This window comes from Triticum dicoccoides, chromosome 6A (genome assembly GCF_002162155.2).
Source record: "Triticum dicoccoides isolate Atlit2015 ecotype Zavitan chromosome 6A, WEW_v2.0, whole genome shotgun sequence".
In the NCBI taxonomy this organism is placed as follows: domain Eukaryota; kingdom Viridiplantae; phylum Streptophyta; class Magnoliopsida; order Poales; family Poaceae; genus Triticum; species Triticum dicoccoides.
In genome coordinates, this window is record NC_041390.1 from 88,376,289 (window position 1) to 88,395,012 (window position 18,724).

Sequence of the window (18,724 nt, forward strand, 5' to 3'; positions counted from 1 at the left end):
ACAATCATACCATAGGCTAGCTTCTAGGGTTTAGCCTCTTCGATCTTGTGGTAGATCAACTCTTGTACTACTCATATTATCAAGAACAATCAAGCAGGACGTAGGGTATTACCTCCATCAAGAGGGCCCGAACCTGGGTAAACATCGTGTCCCCTGCCTCCTGTTACCATCCGCCTTAGACGCACAGTTCGGGACCCCCTACCCGAGATCCGCCGGTTTTGACACCGACATTGGTGCTTTCATTGAGTGTTCCTCTGTGTCGTCATCATTAGGCTTGATGGCTCCTTCGATCATCGATTGCGATGCAGTCCAGGGTGAGACTTTTCTCCCCGAACAGATCTTTGTATTCGGCGGCTTCACACTATGGGCCAACTCTCTTGGCCATCTGGAGCAGATCGAGAGTTACGCCCCTGGCCACCAGGTCAGATTTGGAAGCTTAAACTACACGACCGATATCCGCAGATACTTGATCTTCGACGGATTCGAGCCCCTACCAAGTGCGCCACACAGTCACGATGAGCATGATTTAGCTCTACCATCGGACAGTGTTCAGGAGATCGCACTGGCAACCGATCCGACCCTCAATTCAGAGCCAATCGCACCATCCATGGATGGGTGGATAGACCCTGCCACGGAGGCCTCATCCTTAGAGGCGATCAAGCCGAGTATCGACCTTACCCTTCAGGTGAGCTATGACGCCAAATTGCCGGATTTTTCCCCGGCCACGGACTCCGAACCGCCTGCGCCCGTGCCTATCGAATCCGACTGGGCGCCGATCATGGAGTTCACCTCCGCGGATATCTTTCAGCACTCGCCCTTCGGCGACATACTGAACTCATTAAGGTCTCTCTCCTTGTCAGGAGAGTCCTGGCCGAACTATGTCCGGCAGGATTGGGATGTGGATGACAAAGAAATTCGCCGCCCACCCACCACCCACTTAGTAGCAACTGTCGACGATTTGACCGACACGCTCGACTTCGACTCCGAAGACATCGATGATATGGATGATGATGCAGGAGACGAACAGGAACCACTGCCCACAGGGCACTGGACAGCCACCTCATCATATGATATATACTTGGTGGACACACCCAAAGAAGGCAATGGCGACGGGACTACGGAGGATGACCCCTCCAAGAAGCAACCCAAGCGCCGACGTCAGCGGCGCCGATCTAAGTCTCACCAAGGCAAAAGCAGTGATACTGGCACATGAGATAATAGCACTCTGGACAGTGCCGAAGATAACGACAATCCCCTCCAGCAAGATTTAGAGCAGGAGGACGGAGAGGCCAGCCCTCCCGAGAGAGCGGCAAATGGAGAGGCGGAGGATGATAATTACATACCTCCCTCCGAAGACGAGGCAAGCCTCGACGATGACGAATTTGTCGTGCTTGAGGATCCCGTCGAGCAAGAGCGCTTCTAGCGTTGTCTTATAGCCACGGCAAATAGCCTTAAGAAAAAGCAACAACAGCTTCAAACTGATCAAGATTTGCTAGCTGACATTTGGACTGAAGTCCTTGTGGCCGAGGAATATGAACTCGAACGCCTCTCCAAGATTTACCCAAAGTGCAGGTTGCTACCCCGACTGGAGGAGGAAGCATTAAAACCTACATCTCCAGCGTACGACGCGGCTGATCGGCCACCTCGTGGCCGCAACAGAGAGGCATTTCAGCCAAAAGCTCAACCCACACCCCGACGCCACTCAAATAAAAATGTCAAGGCACGGGGAAACACGCTAGACCCGCGAGACGTATTGGAGGACAAGGAAAAAAACGCAAGATCGATCTACGGATCATGAGGGCGTGCCACTACGCGAGACGATAACCGTCATGCCGGATATAGTAAAAGTAAATCCGACCGAGCCAAACACAGCAGACAAGACTCATTTGAGCTGCGTCGTGATATAGCCCAGTACAGAGGCGTCGCACACCCCCTATGCTTCACAGACGAAGTAATGGATCACCAAATCCCAGAGGGTTTCAAACCCATAAATATTGAATCATACGACGGCACAACAGATCCTGCGGTATGGATCGAGGACTTCCTCCTGCGCATCCACATGGCCCGCGGTGATGATCTACACGCCAGCAAATACCTCCCACTCAAACTCAAAGGACCAGCTCGGCATTGGCTCAACAGCCTGCCAGCAAAATCCATTGGCTGTTGGGAAGATCTGGAAGCTGCATTCCTCGACAACTTCCAGGGCACTTATGTGCGACCACCAGATGCCGACGACTTGAGCCACATAATTCAGCAGCCAGAGGAATCGGCCAGGCAATTCTGGACACGGTTCCTAACAAAGAAAAATCAAATCGTCGACTGTCCGGATGCAGAGGCCCTATCAGCTTTTAAGCACAACATCCGCGACGAGTGGCTCGCCCGGCACCTTGGCCAGGAAAAGCCAAAATCTATGGCAGCCCTCAGGACACTCATGACCCGCTTTTGCGCGGGAGAGGACAACTGGCTGGCTCGAAGCAATAAAATATCAAAGAACCATGGTACTTCGGATACCAAGGATAGCAATGGCAAGTCACATCGCAAAAAACAGAAACGCTGCATCAACAACGACAATACCGAGGATACGACAGTCAACGCCGGATTCAGAGGCTCTAAACCCGGTCAGCAGAAAAAGCCATTCAAAAGAAGCACTCCGGGCCCGTCCAGTTTGGACCGTAAACTCGATCGCTCGTGCCAAATACACGGCACCCCCTACAAGCCAGCCAACCACACCAATAGGGAATGTTGGGTTTTCAAGTAGGCCAGCAAGTTAAATGCCGAAAACAAAGATAAGGGGTTACATAGCGAAGACGAGGAGGAGCCCCGGCCGCCGAACACCGGAGGACAGAAGAGGTTCCCCCCACAAGTGCGGACGGTGAACATGATATACGCAACCCACATCCCCAAGAGGGAGCGGAAGCGTGCACTAAGGGACGTATATGCGTTGGAGCCAGTCGCCCCAAAGTTCAAACCATGGTCCTCCTATTCGATCACCTTCGATCATAGGGACCACCCCACTAGTATCCGTCATGGCGGATTCGCCGCACTGGTCCTAGACCCAATCATAGACGGATTTCACCTCACTCGAGTCCTTATGGACGGCGGCAGCAGCCTGAACCTGCTTTATCAGGACACAGTGCGCAAAATGGGTATAGACCCCTCAAGGATCAAACCCACAAAAACGACCTTCAAAGGCGTCATACCAGGTGTAGAGGCCCATTGCACAGGCTCAGTCACACTGGAAGTGGTCTTCGGATCCCCGGATAACTTCCGAAGCAAGGAGTTAATCTTTGATATAGTCCCATTCCGCAGTGGCTATCATGCACTGCTCGGGCGAACCGCATTTGCGAGATTCAATGCAGTACCGCATTATGCATACCTCAAGCTCAAGATGCCAGGACCTCGGCGGGTCATCACAGTCAATGGAAACACAGAGCGCTCTCTCCGCACGGAGGAGCACACTGCGGCCCTCACAGCAGAAGCACAAGGCAGCCTCTTAAGGCAATCCACCAGTTCGGCGATTAAACACCCGGACACCTTCAAGCGTGCCCGGAGTAATCGACAACAAGACCGCCCGACACGTTCTGAGCTCGCATAGCAATGCGACCCCCACCCCAATCCCAGCCAAACGGCAAAATCCGTGCCGCGCGTAAATAATTACGCATTGAAAATACCATGGGCATAGGTGGGGAGGGGGGCATGACTACGGCACACCCCAAGACACGGCTCAACCGCACTAGGGGCTTCCCGCTTTGTTAATTTTTTCTCTCTTTTAGGACTTTACTCTCTGGAAACCACGTCCGGCAGTACGATTGCCGGACACACGATACAACAACCAAGGAGGCAGAAAGCTAGGTCACACCATGGAACTCCCAGGTGGTCTTTGATAACGAGTGAAATACCTGCTTTAAATACCATTCCTCAGCTTGCCCTTGGAAGGACATGTCAAATAGTCCTACTTTTTGCTTATCGCAGTACTTGTATCATTCTGCTTCGACGCACCTTTTTGAATAAACAATGCATAGCACTAGACTATTACCGCATTCTCTATTCTTTTTATATATATGTTCATTCATGACATTCAGCACCCGTACACTCTGGTACGGCTAATACGCCAGGGGCTTAAGCGTACCCCATAATACGGCGTGAGAAGTCCGAACACTTTCGACAGTGCGGCACCCCGAACTTATAGCATTATATGCATCAGCTCCGAATCATGTCTTGGGTCAATAGTTGGGTTTGCCAGGCTCCCATGTTTTGGTACCTTAAGTTCCGCTATATCGGCTAAGGTAGCACTGGGAGAACTACTGCGATTGTGCCCCGGTTCATCTGGGCAAGCACCTCAGTAGAGAAAGCTAAAACTGGCTGTCATGATTAGGTGAGAGCTGGTCGCTGTTCGAGAGGTTTCGAGTCCCTAAAGACTTATGCCGCTTAGGGCGAGGAGTCGGCTTTGTCCGGCTTAGGCGTGTATAGCGCCCCGAATTTGGCCTTTCGAATACTAGGGGCTTCGCCAAAATTTAAAATTGTAGACTTCTATGGCTAAGTGAGAGTGATAAAGCATTATAGTCCGATTGCCTTGTTCGTTGCGCTGAGCACCTCCCTCGAAGGACCCAACAATGGGAAAAAGAGTGCTCAGATTTATCCCGAACACCCCAGCACTTGTGGCATGGGGGCAGAAGCCGACGACTGGCCATCTCTTAGATTTGATAAACAGCCGCACAGAAGGTAATATTTTAAATTCAAACAACCGTTGCATAGCGCATATGAACAAGTTTTCATGATACAGGATCACACGAGCAAGTTCATTAAAAAATTACATCCTTCGCACACTCGTCCGCCACAAGACGGGCACCCTTCAGGGCACCCTCATAATACATTTTGGGGTGGCGATGCTCCTTGCCCTGCGACGGCCCCTCCTTCACCAGCTTCTCGGCGTCCATCTTGGCCCAGTGCACCTTCGCACGGGCAAAAGCCCGGCATGCACCTTCGATGCAGACGGACCGCTTTATGACTTCCAGCCGTGGGCAGGCATCCACAAGCCGCCTCACTAGGCCGAAGTAGCTGTTGGGAAGGGAGTCACCAGGCCACATCCGGACTATAAGGCCCCTCATGGCCTGTTCGGCCGCCTTGGGCAGCTCGACCAGTTGCTTCAGCTGGTCGCTCACAGGCATCGGGTGTTCGGTCCCAGCATACTGAGACCAGAAAAACTTCTCCGTGGAGCTTCCCTCCTCGACCTGGTAGTACTTTGCGGCATCTGACACGATGCGGGGCAAATCTGCGAATGCTCCTGGAGAGCTCCGGACTCGGGTAAGTAATAAGTAATTTACTTTCACATGCTTGCTTTGCATAATGAATGCCTTACCCGCCGCTATCTTCCTCATCGCCTCAATTTCCTGGAGGGCCTTTTGGGCTTCATCCTTGGCATGCTTCGTGCTCTCGAGGGCCGCGGCAAGCTTGGACTCTCGCGTCTTTGAGTCAAGCTCCAAAGTCTCGTGTTTCTTCACGAGAGCCTGGAGCTCTTGCTGCACATCGCCCACCCGTGCCTCTTGTTTCTCCCGCTCAGTGCGCTCCTTGGCCGCTTTGTTTTCGGCCTCGGACAGCGCTTGCTTCAGGGTCGCCACTTCGGTCGTGGCCCCTGGCACATCCATGATGATCCTATCATTTTTGCAACCACATCTTTTATATATATATAGACAAGGTATTACTTACCTTTGTTCTCCTAGAGCTGCCTCTTGGCAAGACCGAGCACTTTCTCGGACCGCTCGAGGTTCTGCTTCAGTGCAGTGACCTCCACAGTCAGTGCGGCAGAGGTCAGCAGCGAAGCTTGCATACACATATAAACATACTTATATTAGACTCCTGCAGATATTATTTGATCCTCTATTCGGCTTTTCTTTGTGAACACCAAACAGAGCATCAGGGGCTACTGTCTATGCGGTAATATTTTCCAATATTTTAAATACTTACCTCAAAGCCTGTTAGAAGGTTGGCACAGGCTTCAGTCAGTCCACTCTTGGTGGACTGAACCTTCTTGATCACCGCACTCATAATAGTGCGGTGCTCTTCGTCGATGGAAGCACCGCGAAGCGCTCCCAGCAGGTTGTCCGATGCCTCTGGATGGACAGAGGTCACCGGCTCGGGCGTCTTGCCCCTCTTGGAACGGGGCCGCCTGCCGGAGTCCGAAACCACTGGAGGTTCCGGCGTGGTGTTCGGATGAGGGCCGAACTTGGAGCCTTGGGGAGTCTTGCTCCCTTTGTGCCTGGAGTCCGGAGGGTCGCCTTGAGGCGCCTCCGAGACTATCTCCCTGGCTCGGTGCCCCTTGAGACAATACCTCGACATTCTCCTTAGGGCAAGGAGAGGAGGCGGTTGGAAGTGTATCACTATTCATATCCGACGAGTCCAAGGAACAGTCCGACGAGGATACGTCGATACGGGCTTGGGGCGGACTGCATAATCATATTCGACATTAGGAGAAGCAGTGCAACAAAAGTATGCTATGAGTTACTCTGGTATCCGAATACTTATGACTTCGCCAGGGGCTTGGCCCTGAGTAACCACTCGTCTTCGCCGTTGGCGGCGGTGGTGGAACAGTCTGGAAGGAGAGCCCTTCCCTTCTTGTACCCTTCGGCCTCCCCGGTTGGGGCGGCCTTCCTTTTCTTGTCTCCCCCGGCTGGAGGGGGAGAATCTCCATCTTCCTCCTCCTCGTTTTCACGGGAGGAGTGCGTCTCAGAGTTATCGGACGATGAGTCTGATACCACCTGGCGCCGGGAACTCTTTCGGGTTCCCGTGGCATTCTTCTTGGTCTTGTCCGGCACCTCATAAGGAGCCGGAGTCCGCATCTCCGTCAGGAGAGCGTCTGCAGGGTCTTCGGGTAGAGGGGCCGGACAGTTAATCTGCTCCGATGTCTCCACCCAGTCCTGTCAAAGGCATGGGAGCTTAGACCCCGCACATGGTTAAGCTATGGGAAATAAATACCCTACCAGATGTACAGAACTTACCGGATTCGCAGGGCGCTTCGCGCTTAGCCCGCGGTCCTCGGTAAGAGAAGGGGGGGACCTCGGCGCCCTTGAACAACACCTTCTAGACGTCCTTATGCGTCGTGTCGAAGAGCTCGCGTAGAGTCTAGTGCTGGGCCGGGTCGAACTCCCATAAGTTGAAAGCCCGTTGTTGACACAGGAGGATCCGGCGGAAGAGCATGACCTGAACTATGTTGATAAGCTTAAGTTTCTTGCTTATCATGTTCCGGATACACTTCTGGAGTCCGTCCAGCTCCACCGATGAGCCCTAGGACAGGCCCTTCTCCTTCCAGGAAGTGAGCCACGTGGGGATTCCGGATCGAAACTCGGGGGCCGCCACCTAGTTGGTGTCACGCGGCTCGGTGATGTAGAACCACCCCGATTGCCACCCCTTTATGGTCTCCATGAAGGATCCCTCGAGCCATGTAACATTGGCATTTTGCCCACCATGGCTCCGCTGCATTCCGCTTGTTGGCCGCCTACTACCTTCAGCTTGATATTGAAGGTCTTCAGCCACAGGCCAAAGTGGGGCCGGATGCGGAGGAAAGCCTCGCACACGACGATGAATGCCGAGATGTTGAGGATGAAATTCGGGGCCAGATCATGAAAGTCCAGCCCATAATAGAACATAAGGCCACGGACGAATGGATGGAGGGGAAACCCCAGTCCGCGGACGAAGTGGGGGAGGAAAACCACCCTTTCGTAAGGTTCCGGGGTAGGGACGATCTGCCCCGCGGCTGGCAGCCGGTGCACGATATCCGCGACTAAGTATCCGGCTCCACGTAGTTTTTTGATGTGTCCCTCCGTGACAGAGGAGACCATCCACTTGCCTCCCACTCCGAACATGTTTGGAGAGAGTTGAGGAGAAGGATGTGGACTTGGGCGCTGGAGCTCGAGTGCGCGAGAATGGATGAGCAAGGAGGAAGAAGGCGTGGGTAGAAAAAGGTGAAACCTTATCCCTTTATAAGGGCGGACGAAACTATGCGCCCCCACCAGCCTGGTAAAAGTCGCTTATCCCCCAAGCGCCGTAATTGATGGCGTGGTTGGGTTACCCATGTCCGTATTGATGGGAATCCCGTAATAAGGGGACACGATCTCTGCTTCGACAAGACGTGCCAAGGAAACCGCCTCGCGAAACACGCTGAGATAGGTTATGAAAAACGATTCGAATAAAGACCTGGCTGTGGTGTGATTTCATGCTACGGGGTACGTTAGCAGATTATATTTGTGGAAATATTATTCTCTCTACGGTGGTATGTGGAACTTGTTTTGCAGAGCCGGACACGATCCTCGTGTTTAAAATCTTCTATGAAGTATTCGGAGGAGGAACCCGCCTTGCAATGCCGAAGACAATCTGCACGCCGGACTCATCGTCATTGAAGCCTGGTTCGGGGGCTACTGAGGGAGTCCTGGATTAGGGGGTATCCGGATAGCCGGATTATATCCTTTGGCCGGACTGTTGGACTATGAAGATACAAGATTGAAGACTCCGTCCCGTGTCCGGATGGGACTCTCCTTGGCGTGGAAGGCAAGCTTGGAAATACGGATATGTAGATCTCCTTCCTTGTAACCGACTCTGTGTAACCCTAGCCCCCTCCGCTGTCTATATAAACCGGAGGGTTTTAGTCCGTAGGACAATGAACAATCATACCATAGGCTAGCTTCTAGGGTTTAGCCTCTTCGATCTCGTGGTAGATCAACTCTTGTACTACTCGTATTATCAAGAACAATCAAGCATGACGTAGGGTATTACCTCCATCAAGAGGGACCGAACCTGGGTAAACATCGTGTCCCCTGCCTCCTGTTACCATCCGCCTTAGACGCACAGTTCGGGACCCCCTACCCGAGATCCGCCGGTTTTGACACTGACAGTTATGTTATGGATGAAGAAACTGGTAGAGACTTCTTAGCTTGCAATGATAGATCTGATCTTAAGAAATTATTAGCTAAGCTTAAAGAAAAGTCTTTGAATGCTAGAATGAAATATGACCCTGCTTTTGCTACTTCACCTATCTTTATTACTGATAAGGATTATACTTTCTCTATCGATCCTGAGTTAATTACTTTGGTAGAATCTGATCCTTTTTATGGCTATGGATCTGAAACTATTGTGGCACATCTTACTAAATTAAATGATATAGCCACCCTGTTTACTAATAATGAGAAACCCCTCTATTACTTTATCCTTAAGTTGTTTCCGTTCTCATTAAAGGGTGATGCTAAAACATGGTTTAATTCTCTTGATCCTGGTTGTGTGCGTAGTCCCCAGGATATGATTTATTACTTCTCTGCTAAATATTTCCCTGCTCATAAGAAACAAGCTGCTTTAAGGGAAATATATAATTTTGTGCAAATTGAAGAAGAGAGTCTCCCACAAGCTTGGGAGAGGCTTCTCCGATTACTTAATGCTTTTCCTGATCATCCTCTTAAGAAAAATGAAATAGTTGATATCTTTTATAATGGACTAACCGATGCTTCCAGAGATTACCTGGATAGTTGTGTTGGTTGTGTTTTCAGGGAAAGAACCGTTGATCAAGCTGAAATTCTATTGAATAATATGTTGACCAATGAAAATAATTGGAAACTTCTTGAACCAACTCCTAAGCTAACTCCAAATAAAAGGGGTATTCTATTTCTCAGTCCTGAAGATATGCAAGAGGCAAAGAAATCTATGAAAGGAAAAGGTATAAAAGCTGAAGATGTTAAGAATTTACCTGCTGTTGAAGAAATACATGGTCTTAATTCATCACCTCTTGAAGAAACACACAGTCTTGATAACCCAACACAGGTAGTAAAGGTAAATTCTCTCTATAGATTTGATGAAGGTGATATTCCTCATAATAAGTCTGCTAGCCAATGCTTAGATGAGTTTGATAATTTTATTGTTAAACAAGAAAACTTCAATGCTCATGTTGGTAGACAATTGAAACATAGTGCTTATATGATTGAACACTTGAATGATTATATGTCTAGAGTTAAAGGTGAACTTAAACTCATTAGTAAACACGCTTCTATGGTTACCACTCAAGTAGAACAAGTACTTAAAGCTCAGAATGATTTGCTCAATGAATTGAATAGTAAGAATAATGACTTTGTTGTTAGACTTGCAACTAGAGGAGGTAAAGTGACCGAGGAACCTTCGTATCCTGAGGGCCACCCTAAGAGAATTGAGCAAGATTCTCAGAGAATTAATATTGATGCACCTAGTCCTTCTAAAAGGAAGAAAAAGAAAAACGATAGGACTTTGCATGCTTCTAGTGAACCTGTTGTAGACACACCTGAGAATCCCAATGATATCTCTATTTCTGATGCTGAAACACAATTTGGTAATGAACATGAACCTACTGATAATGTTAATGATGATGTTCATGTTGATGCTTGCTACCTCTTGAGCACTATGTTGGTTTCCCTTGAAGAGGAAAGGGTGATGTAGTAAAGCAGCGTAAGTGTTTCCCTCAGTTTTTGAGAACCAAGGTATCAATCCAGTAGGAGACCACACGCGAGTCACCTCATACCTACGCACACAAATAAGAACCTCGCAACCAACGCGATAAAGGGGTTGTCAATCCCTTCACGGCCACTTGCAAGAGTGAGATCTGATAGAGATGATAATAATAAGATAAATATTTTTGGTATTTTCATGATATAGATTGAAAGTAAAGATTGGAAAATAAAATAGATTGAAAACTTGTATGATGGAAAATAGACCCGGGGGCCATAGGTTTCACTAGTGGCTTCTCTCAGTAGCATAAGTATTACGGTGGTGAACAAATTATTGTCGAGCAATTGATAGAAAAGCGAATAATTATGAGAATATCTAGGCATGATCATGTATATAGGTATCACGTCCGAGACAAGTAGACTGAAACGATTCTGCATCTACTACTATTACTCCACACATCGACCGCTATCCAGCATGCATCTAGAGTATTAAATTCATATGAATAGAGTAACGCCTTAAGCAAGATGACATGATGTAGAGGGATAAACTCATGCAATATGATGTAAACCCCATATTTTTATCCTCGATGGAAACAATACAATACATGTCGTTTCCCTTTCTGTCACTGGGGTCGAGCACCGCAAGATTGAACCCAAAGCTAAGCACTTCTCCCATTGCAAGAAAGATCAATCTAGTAGGCCAAACCAAACTGATAATTCGAAGAGACTTGCAAAGATAAACCAATCATGAATAAAAGAATTCAGAGAAGATTCAAATATTGTTCATAGATAAACTTGATCATAAACCCACAATTCATCGGATCTCGACAAACACACCGCAAAAAGAAGAGTTACATCGAATAGATGTCCAAGAGAATCGAGGAGAACTTTGTATTGAGATCCAAAGAGAGTGAAGAAGCCATCTAGCTAGTAGCTATGGACCCGAAGGTCTGAAGTAAACTACTCACACATCATCAGAGGGGCCATGGAGTTGATGTAGAGGCCCTCCATGATCAATGCCCCCTCCGGCGGAGCTCCGGAAAAGGCCCCAAGATGGGATCTTTTGGGTACAAAAGGTTGCGGCAGTGGAAATAGGGTTTCATGGTGCTCCTGGATGTTTGCGGGGTACATGGATATATATAGGAGGAAGAAGTAGGTCGGTGGAGCAATGAGGGGCCCATGAGGGTGGAGGGCGCGCCCCCTGCCTCGTGGCCTCCTCGTTGATTGCTTGACGTCCACTCCAAGTCCTCTGGATCACGTTTGTTACAAAAATCGCATTCCCAAAGGTTTCATTCCGTTTGGACTCCTTTGATATTCCTTTTCTACGAAACGCTGAAATAGGCAAAAAAACAGCAATTTGGGCTGGGCCTCCGGTTAATAGGTTAGTCCCAGAAATAATATATAAGTGTAAAATAAAGCCCGTTATCATCCAAAATAGATAATATAATAGCATGGAACAATCAAAAATTATAGATACGTTGGAGACGTATCAATGCTCAACCTAGCAATAATTATGATGTAGAAATTGAACCTGCTATTGATCTTGATAACCCACAATCAAAGAATCAACATTATGATAAGAGAGACTTTGTTGCTAGGAAGCATGGTAAAGAAAGAGAATCATGGGTTCAGAAACCCATGCCTTTTCCTCCTAAACCATCCAAGAAAAAGGATGATGAGGATTTTGAGCTCTTTACTGAAATGATTAGACCTATCTTTTTGCGTATGCGTTTGACTCATATACTTAAAATGAATCCTTATGCTAAATATATGAAGGAAATTGTTACAAATAAAAGAAAGATGCCAGAAGCTGAAATTTCCACCATGCTTGCTAATTATACTTTTAAGGGTGGAATACCAAAGAAACTTGGAGATCCAGGTGTACCAACTATACCATCTCCATTAAAAGAAACTATGTTAAAACTGTTTTATGTGATCTTGGAGCCGGTGTTAGTGTTATGCCTCTCTCTTTATATCATAGACTTGGTTTGAATAAGTTGACACGTACTGAAATATCTTTGCAAATGGCTGGTAAATCAACTGCTATACCTGTCGGTATTTGTGAGGATGTGCCTGTTGAGGTTGCAAACGTTACTATTTTAACGGACTTTGTTATTCTTGATATTCCCGAGGACGATAGTATGTCTATTATTCTTGGAAGACCCTTTTTGAATACTGCAGGGGCTGTTATTGATTGCACCAAAGGCAATGTCACTTTTCATGTTAATGGTAATGAGCATACAGTACACTTTCCGAGGAAACAACCTCAAGTCCATAGTATCAATTCTATTGGAAAAATTTCAACAATTACTATTGGAGGTTTTGAATTTCCTCTTCCTACTGTCAAAAAGAAATATGATATTCTTATTGTTGGGGACATGCATATCCCCGTTGAGGTAACCTAGTGTTATTCGAAAATTCTCCGGTTTCATGTTATTCGAAATGAGTTTGTTAACAAGACCCGATCAACCTTGTTAGTGGATTCCTTTTGATGAGCATGAGATGGCTGAATTTAGAAAACACAACTCTCTGTACCCTCTTTTTACTTTCTGTTAAATAAAGCAAAAATAGCATTTTTCTGTCTGTTTTCTGAATTATCCATGCAGTAAAAAATACCCCGAAAATAAAAGTTCTTCAAATGCCCTGAAAATTAAATATGATTTTTTCTAGAATATTTGAGAATATCTGGCACTGAGAACACACCAGGGGGAGCAAGCACCTAGCCACGAGGGTCCAGGGTGCGCCCCCTGCCTCGTGGGCCCATGGTGGCTCCCCTTATTCCAGCCACCACACACTCCTTCCTCCCAAAAAATCACCAACCAGCTCAAACCCGAGTTCTAGCTCATCTTGCTGCCATTTTCGATCTCCTAGCTCAAAGCTCCATTCACAAAACTGCTTTGGGGGATTGTTCTTTGAAAAAGATGAAGAGATTTTTGAGGGGCTCATCAAGCCGAAGCTCGAAGGATAAACAAAGTGAAGAGAACAAGAAACCCAAGTATAATCTCCCTCGCACCATGGAGGTTCGGCCGTGTGAATGGCCTTGTGATGATTTCTTGAGAGCAGCTGGGATTTATGATGATTTCTATGAGTTGGCTGAGAATGCAGGCCTCACCGCCTTCTTCCACGACTAACACGAACAATATATCTTACTCACCAATATCTTTGTGCAAAACTTTCATTTCCATTCTAGGAGCTCACCACCTACGGTGGAATTTTATTTATATGATGAGCATAAGGAGATGGCACTACGTGATTTTTGTCGGGTTTGTTTGATCCCTTTTGAGGGCAGTGTAGAGGAACCACATCATGACGATGTGGAAGGGTTTATTGATATAATTGCTGTAGGGGAAACGAGGAAAGTTTCCGATGCAAGAATTACTAGCATACATTTTCCTGTTTTACGTTACTTCACAATATTTGCTAGTAGATGCTTAATTGGTCACGGAAACTGTGGCACCCTTAGTGCCCCTAATATTGTTATTTTGTGCCATGCCTTGTTTCGTGAGGACACATTTAGTATGGGCACTATTGTTGCAAAGCGGTTAAATCTTAACCGTACTAAGGGCCCCATCTTGGGAGGTATCTTCGCCTCGCGCCTTGCTGCACATTTTGACATACCTATTAGGCATTATGAGAAGGAAGAGAAGTTGTTGCCTCCTGTTTTTCTAGACTATAAGAGTATGGTAGAACATGATTTTATCGTTAAGAATAAGGGAAAGATGCTTAAGTACAAGCTGATATTTGATAAAAATCACCCTGAGACTATTACTTTGCCTGCTCCTTCCTTGTTTGACTTATATGCAGGCAAGTACCTTGTTCCGCCGGAGGCCATTCACGCCTACCGAAACCCCACACCAGCTACAGAGCCAGAGCCGGAACCACAATTAGATCCTCACCGGCAGTATGTTTATCAGTGGAATCCGGAAGAGATTGCCAACCAGTGGCACCAGGGGGATCCTTCTCAGTACGACCCCAACTATAACTTTGGATATCCGCCAGGACAGCCGTGGCCATAGACCAACTTAGGCCAAAAGCCTAAGCTTGGGGGAGTACGTATCTCTCACCGACATTACATTCCTGTTCACACACTCATGCTAGTTGTCGGTGCTCATACTTTTTCATTGTAATATCCATGCTAGTTTATTTCCCTTTTTATGCTTTCTTCTTGAAGGAAATATGCCCTAGAGGTAACTATACTTGCTCCCTTATTGGAAAGTAGTACATCAAAGAAACCGGTTTCTGTGACACCTACACCAATTAGTGAGGAAGCTAATGATGATGATCATGAAACTTCAGAACAAGTTACTACTGAACCTCGTAGATCAACCAAAGTAAGATCAGCACCAGAGTGGTACGATAATCCTGTTCTGGAAGTCATGCTACTAGATCATGATGAACCTACGAACTATGAAGAAGCGATGGTGAGCCCATATTCCGCAAAATGGCTTGAAGCCATGAAATCTGAGATGGGATCCATGTATGAGAACAAAGTATGGACTTTGGTTGACTTGCCCAAAGATCGTCAAGCAATTGAGAATAAATGGATCTTCAAGAAGAAGACTGACGCTGATGGTAATGTTACTGTCTACAAAGCTCGACTTGTCGCAAAAGGTTTTTGACAAGTTCAAGGGATTGACTACGATGAGACCTTCTCACCCGTAGCGATGCTTAAGTCTGTCCGAATCATGTTAGCAATTGCCGTATTTTATGATTATGAAATTTGGCAGATGGATGTCAAAACTGCATTCCTGAATGGATTTCTGGAAGAAGAGTTGTATATGATGCAGCCGGAAGGTTTTGTCGATCCAAAGGGAGCTAACAAAGTGTGCAAGCTCCAGCGATCCATTTATGGACTGGTGCAAGCCTCTAGGAGTTGGAATAAATGCTTTGATAATGTGATCAAAGCATTTGGTTTTGTACAGACTTTTGGAGAAGCCTGTATTTACAAGAAAGTGAGTGGGAGCTCTGTAGCATTTCTGATATTATATGTAGATGACATATTACTAATCGGAAATGATATATAATTTCTGGATAGCATAAAGGGATACTTGAATAAGAGTTTTTCAATGAAAGACCTCGGTGAAGCTGCTTACATATTGGGCATTAAGATCTATAGAGATAGATCAAGACGCTTAATTGGACTTTCACAAAGCACATACCTTGACAAAATTTTGAAGAAGTTCAAAATGGATCAAGCAAAGAAAGGATTCTTGCCTGTGTTACAAGGTGTGAAATTGAGTAAGACTCAATGCCCGATCACTGCAGAAGATAGAGAGAAAATGAAAGATGTTCCCTATGCTTCAGCCATAGGCTCTATCATGTATGCAATGTTGTGTACCAGACCTAATGTATGTCTTGCTATAGGTCTAGCAGGGAGGTACCAAAGTAATCCAGGAGTGGATCACTGGACAACGGTCAAGAACATCCTGAAATACCTGAAAAGGACTAAGGATATGTTTCTCGTATATGGAGGTGACAAAGAGCTCATCGTAAATGGTTACGTTGATGCAAGCTTTGACACTGATCCGGACGATTCTAAATCACAAACCAGATACGTGTTTACATTAAACGGTGGAGCTGTCAGTTGGTGCAGTTCTAAACAAAGCGTTGTGGCGGGATCTACATGTGAAGTGGAGTACATAGCTGCTTCGGAAGCAGCAAACGGAGGAGTCTGTATGAAGGAGTTCATATCCGATCTAGGTGTCATACCTAGTGCATCGGGTCCAATGAAAATCTTTTGTGACAATTCTGGTGCAATTGTCTTGGCAAAGGAATCCAGATTTCACAAGAGAACCAAATGCATCAAGAGACGCTTCAATTCCATCCGGGATTTAGTCCAGGTGGGAGACATAGAGATTTGCAAGATACATACAAATCTGAATGTAGCAGACCTGTTGACTAAGCCTCTTCCATGAGCAAAACATGATCAACACCAAAGCTCCATGGGTGTTAGAATCATTACTGTGTAAATCTAGATATTGACTCTAGTGCAAGTGGGAGACTGAAGGAAATATGCCCTAGAGGCAATAATAAAGTTATTATTTATTTCCTTATATCATGATAAATGTTTGTTATTCATGCTGGAATTGTATTATCCGGAAACATAATACTTGTGTGAATACATAGACAAACTAAACGTCACTAGTGTGCCTCTACTTGACTAGCTCGTTAATCAAAGATGGTTATGTTTCCTAACCATAGACATGTGTTGTCATTTGATTAACGGGATCACATCATTAGGAGAATGATGTGATTGACATGACCCATTCCATTAGCTTAGCACCCAATCATTTAGTATGTTTCTATTGCTTTCTTCATGACTTATACATGTTCCTATGAGTATGAGATTATGCAACTCCCAGAGGAACACTTTGTGTGCTACCAAACGTCACAACGTAACTGGGTGATTATAAAGGAGCTCTATAGGTGTCTCCAAAGGTACATGTTGGGTTGGCGTATTTTGAGATTAGGATTTGTCACTCCGATTGTCGGAGAGGTATCTCTGGGCCCTCTCGGTAATGCACATCACATAAAGCCTTGCAAGCATTGCAACTAATGAGATAGTTGCGAGATGACGTATTACGAAACGAGTAAAGAGACTTGTCGGTCACGAGATTGAACTAGGTATTGAGATACCGATGATCGAATCTCGGGCAAGTAACATACCGATGACAAAGGGAACAAAGTATGTTGTTATGCGGTCTGACCGATAAAAGATCTTCGTAGAATATGTGGGAGCCAATATGAGCATCCAGGTTCCGCTATTGGTTATTGACCGGAGACATGTCTCGGTCATGTCTACATTGTTCTCGAACCCGTAGGGTCCGCACGCTTAATGTTACGATGACTGTTTCATTATGAGTTTATATATTTTGTTGTACCGAAGATTGTTCGGAGTCCCGGATATGATCACGGACATGACGAGGAGTGTCGAAATGGTCGAGCCATAAAGATCGATATATTGGACGACTATATTCGGACACCGGAAGTGTTCCGGGTGATTTCGGAGAAAACCGGAGTGCCGGAGGGTTACCGGAACGCCCTGGGAGAAGTAATGGGCCTTATGGGCCCTAGTGGAGAGAGAGAGAGGGGCGGCCAGGGTGGGCCGTGCGCCCCCTCCCCCTTTGGTCCGAATTGGACTAGGAGAGGGGGGGCGGCGCCCCCCTTTCCTTCTCCCTCTCCCCCTTCCTTTCCCCCTCCTAGTAGGAGTAGGAAAGAGGGGAGTCCTACTCCTACTAGGAGGAGGACTCCTCCTCCTTGGCATGCCCACAAGGGTTGGCCGGCCTCCCCCCTTGCTCCTTTATATACGGGGGCAGGGGGGCACCTCTAGACACACAAGTTGATCTTCAAGATCGTTTTCTTAGCCGTGTGCGGTGCCCCCCTCCACCATAGTCCTCGATAATATTGTAGTGGTGCTTAGGCGAAGCCCTGCGACAGTAGAACATCAAGATCGTCACCATGTCGTCGTGCTGACGGAACTCTTCCCCGACACTTTGCTGGATCGGAGTCCGGGGATCGTCATCGAGCTGAACGTGTGCTGGAACTCGGAGGTGCCGTAGTTTCAGTGCTTGATCGGTCGGGCCGTGAAGATGTACGACTACATCAACCGCGTTGTCATAACGCTTCCGCTGTCGGTCTACGAGGGTACGTAGACTACACTCTCCCCTCTCGTTGCTATGCATCACCATGATCTTGCGTGTGCGTAGGATTTTTTTGAAATTACTACGTTCTCCAACACTTCTTGTGTGTTTGATAAATCTTAAGAAAAAACAAAAAAAATTAGTTGTAGCTTTTAATTAGTTTACTTTTCATGCTGTAGTAGTAGTAATTAAAAAGAAAACCTAAAAGATTTCTCGTTCTTCTTTTGCTTGTTGGGAGCTTTCCCGTGTAAATAGTTTTATTTCTTTTCTTGTTCTTTGGGGGTCGAGAGGAGAAGACCATAATGAAAATGTTGAGTGGCTCTTATATGCATTATTGTTGATCTAACAAAGAGCCCATATTACCTTGTCTTCTCTCTTGAATTGAATGCTTGCAGAATCTAGCTTAGTCCAATGCATGCACACTATTATTATTATCCACACTATTCGGTCGTGCAAGTGAAAGGCAATAATGATGATTATATGATGAACTTATTGAGATGAGAAAAGCTGGTATGAATTTGACCTCTCTTGTTTTTGTAAATATGATTAGTTCATCGTTCCTGATTCAGCCTATTATGAAAGAAACATATTTGCAATGACAATTAGAGATTGTAGTTGCTTATGCCATGC